Genomic DNA, 4,651 nt, shown 5'->3' on the forward strand with positions numbered 1-4,651 from the left:
AGGAAATGATGGGGGGGGGGGGGTGTTGGTCCAGTCTGGGTGGGTTTGAAGAAGGGAATGTGTCATCAAGTACAGGGGGAAAAGTTGCCATCAGACATGTTCCCAGGGGCAGGACAGACCCCTTCAAGGGCTGCAGTGGGAGCTGGAGAGCTCAGTGCTCTCAAGAATGTCATTGGCTAAATATATATCTACATATTAACATCATTGGAGCTCAAGGCCAGGCTGAATGAGGTCAGAGGATCTGACCTGGTGCAGCATCTAGTAGCTTGTCACGACCATCTGAGGTGCCCATCTGTAACCCAAATCACATTCTTTGCCTTCTTGCAGCTGGTTGTCTGAGAATTTCTGAGGGTTCTCCTTGGAATTCTTAGAAAACCAATGAGGAGTCAACAGAGAAGATCCTGGGCTACTGCCAGCTCATCCATGTTCATAAGCCTACTTCAGAATATGAAAGGTCATATTCCTCCCTTTCCAGAGGACCACAATCTGGAACTGTCTGTGGTATTGATACCACCTGCAGGAACAGAGATCTGCTCCATCTGCTTGAAGCCACGATGGAGGTCCTGATCTTCTTCATGAGGACCTGTCCTTTACAGTACAGAGAGTTGATGAGCTCACACAGAACTGTGCCATCTTTAAGCCAGTTTTGGTAGTTTTCATGCCCAGGCTGAGGCCGGCCCACAACCTGTGGCACGAGGTGGTGATCCGCTGGATGAGGATCTGCTTCTGATGTGCATACTATTGCCTCTCAATCTTCTGCTGGACTCCCTGGCTCAAGCCACAGGGAGGCCCCCACTGGCCATCTGAATGGCAGTGGCTGTGGAGAGCATGTGGACAGTGGCGTTGAGAGTTTGAGAGGGGGCTGCAGCAACGAGTAGGTCAGAATTCTGAGTGGCAGTTTGGGGCCCCCATAGAAAGGAGGTTCTAGGAGACCCAGAAATAAGCTTCAATCTCAGAAGTCATAGAATATCACTTTCTACCACATTCTATTGGTCAAGCAGGTCACTAAATTCAGCCCAGATTCAAGTAGAAGTAGCAGAGCATGATCATCTTTAAATACAGCTCCCCTTTTCTCAGATTCTATTTCTGCAAATCCACCTAAGACAAGGGTCATGGGAGGCTTCAGGATCTGGACACAGCTATCTCTTGAGGACTATCTTGCCCTTGGTGCCTGTTGCCCTGTTTTGTAACATGCCATGTTGCATCTTGCTTCTGTGCCTTTGTTTGCTTTTTATATCCAAACTAAAAAGAAAAAAATATACAATAAATGTAATGACAATAGACACTCATGTTCTTCTATGCATAGAAGTATATCTGTAGATGCTTATATACCCATTTTGAATGCAGCCATAAGCAGAACTTACCCAGCAGACCTACAATGGGCTTCATCTTTTCTGTTACAACAAGACCACATGCCTTTCCTCTTGCTCCTATCTCAACAGCCAAGTAAACTTCAGTAAGTTCTCAGGAGAGGGAAAGCCCCTTTCCTTTATCTCTGTACCCTCCTGTATGTTGACAGATGGATGAATGAGCTGTGGCCCTAAGAATGCCCAAACAAAAATCTAATCAGTGAAGCAGACTGCTAAAATTTTCACATCAGTGTTCTTCTGTCATTTGTTGGTTGTTTCCTTAATGTCAACCAGCTAGTTGAGCTGATCATTAAGCTGTTATGGGAGAGAGACTCAGAGGGGAAGAGATGATCAAATCAAACTTTTTGATTTAAAATGATTGGAAAGAATACATCATGCAAAAATGAAAAATGATGTCAAATATAAATAAATAAATAAATAAATAAACAAATAAATAAATAAAATGATTGGACAGTATATGTAATTGATTGTTTCTGCACCCGCATTTAACTTTCCTTGATCCCTAATAAACATGGTTGATATCTTAATAAATTTGATCTCTCTCTGTTGTCCTGTTCTTACAGTATAAAAGAAGTCACAATTGTTCCCAACAGGGGAGATTTTGTTCATAACCCTGTAGGTTTACTGCATATATACTGGAATATAACATAATGCCAGTGCAGTAGTCAGCAAAAATTTTTATGAAGGATCAGATAGTAAATATTTTAGATGTTGTGGATCAAGAGGGAAATTCTAAGATACTTTTCTGTAAATGATTATATAACCACTTTGAATGTAGCCATTTAAACATTTTTACAAATATCCTTGAGCCAGCAGACATTTGGTTCATGAGCTGTGGTTTGCCATCCAGGGTGTAGCTGGTTGAAAGCAAGATTTGAGGTAAATGGAGCTGGGCTCAAGCCCTGACATAGTCACTGTATGATCTTAAGCAGGAAGCCCTGCTGCAGAGTCTACTAATAATGAAGACTCCTGTTCTGGTGGATGTACAGAGAGGTAAGGATTCTACTAATCTCCTGTGTTCCTGGGCAAAAGGGAATTCCAGATACTTGATCCTATTATAACAACAGAGAAAAGGGATATGATTAGTGCACTGGCGCTCCAGAGAACAGATTGTGAACTCCAGAACTACACTTAAGAATGGGCGATGCTGGGTCCATGGATAGAGTGAAGGGATCTTTATGGTGGACCTCAAGCTGATGCAGGCACAATGACTCAACCACAGCACCCATCTGAACATCCCATTCTGCATCAGCACCCAAACAAAGGTGCCTCTCATCGGGTTTCTGCTCCTCTGTGAGCTAGGAATTAACTGGCATTAAAGCTCCATTATTCAGGGTGCAGCAAGCACAGGACACTCAACCAGGATGCCCCCTGTGTTACATCTGAAAATGTGCGACAGCATTCCCCAGTGACCTTTGGGGAAGAGCATGTGCCAAGGATGCACACATTCTGCAACTCATGAAACAGACCTATAGAACAATGACACATCTTGACTAAATATCATCAGTGACCCCATTGAGAAACACTGCTAATAAGGCCCTGTGGTGACCCTGGCTGTTGAAAGGGGGAGGAGAGGGACAGTCTCATTACCTTTAACTCTAGTGGGCTTTGCTTTCCTCATCTAATCTAAAATGTTTTCAAGCATCAAGAGTCAATGGATATAAAAACTGTAGACCCATAAATGTTACAAATATACCAATTATCAGATGGCTCCCTTTAAAAAAATGAGATGTAACTTACATGCAATTAAGTGCACAAATTTTATGGTACAGCTCGTTTACTTTCCACATTTGTGCACATACCTCCCTATCACCCAGATCAAGATGTACAATGTTTCCATCATCCCAGTAAGTCCTTCAACTCCTTTCCAGTCAATACCCCTCACCCAGAGGCAACCACTTTTATGAACTCTCTACAGATTAGTTTTGCCTTTTTTTGAACTTCGTAAACTGTAGATGCTCTTTTGTGTCTGACTTCTTTTGCTCAACATGTTCCTGAGATTCAGTCACGTCATAGCTCTGTGAATGGCTTGTCATTTTTTTTTATTGCTGTAACATAACATATATCTTTTTTAGGTCAAAAAGACTTTTCAAATCTCACATTTATAGCAGGACAACATAGAATCTTTCCATCCCTAACACAATTCTGATCTTCATCTCTTTCCAGTCTCACTCCCCTACTTATTAAATTATCAAGTCAATTAGCTTTCGGATGGTCATCTCTAACAGAGACAAGATCTTTGAGAGGAAAGGGTCCCATTGCCTTGACATTTATTGATTGACTGATCTGTCCTTCAAAGCTGGTTTCATATTTAACTGCTTTACTTTCTCAACTTGGGAGCACAGCACTTTAAGATAAAGAGACATGCTGCAAATAAGACATGGGGAGTGGGATGGAAAACTCACTGAGTGCTTTCCTGGCTTCTTGCCATTCTGTGAACACTTAACGATATATATATTTTTAAAAGCCAACTGTTCTCACATTTAGGCCAATTTTTCTTTTGCTAATATGATCCTTTCTTGTCTGCAAGCCAAAACATATTAAGAATAGAAAAGTATATTCTAGCCACAGTTTTATTTCACCAACAATCCGTTCAATTTCCACTAACAGCAGTCATTTATATGTCTTTAAATATTAATGTTGCTAATAAAGAACACAAGACAAATGCAACGTTCAGAGCCCAACTTGAATATGAATTCCAGCAGAGGTGTTAGCAAAGTGGGGTTTCTTCAAGTTGGTTGATATGGTCTGGTAATACCCATTGCTGAAGATGATGTGCCCCACAAGGAAATAAATGAGTCAGTAAGAAACGGTGTCTGTCAACAGTCTAGGAGTTTAGAGATAAATTAGGCAAGTGTCTAGCTCATTTTGTGTGATAGTCAATGGTGCCATATTAAGTTGCCTATGGACCCCCTTAGAAACTGAAAAGGAATTCAGAGAGATGCACTGCATTCCCCACCTTCCTTTTGTCATTGGCTTCACAGCACTTTAATCAGCATTCCCATTCTCAGCCTTTGTATTTCATAGTGCTCTGCCTAGGCTCTGGTTTTTAGATTCATCCAGGAGGTGATTAGGGAAAGGGCTTTGACAGGAGGAGGTGTTTAATGAATTCTGGAAGCAATGCAAGTTAGTAAAGGAAGGAGGTGCTGCCTCCTCTTCTGCCTCCACTTCACATTTAATGTTACCCTAAGAAAAGCCCCAGAATAAACCCTTCAGAATGTTTTATTAATGTTTAGGAAAAAGGCAGTCCCTACTTTAAAGTAATTAAATATAAAGTCTTG

General features: G+C 41.5%; 1 pseudogene; it reads right to left on the bottom strand.

Moving 5' to 3' along the window:
• Positions 1–258: 258 nt before the first annotated feature.
• LOC119231444 (transgelin-2-like) lies at positions 259–3,210 on the bottom strand (annotated as a pseudogene).
• Positions 3,211–4,651: the final 1,441 nt, after the last annotated feature.

Source organism: Talpa occidentalis, unplaced genomic scaffold, assembly GCF_014898055.3.
Source record: "Talpa occidentalis isolate TD23 unplaced genomic scaffold, MPIMG_talOcc4v2.1 talOcc4.7, whole genome shotgun sequence".
Classification (NCBI taxonomy): Eukaryota; Metazoa; Chordata; class Mammalia; order Eulipotyphla; family Talpidae; genus Talpa; species Talpa occidentalis.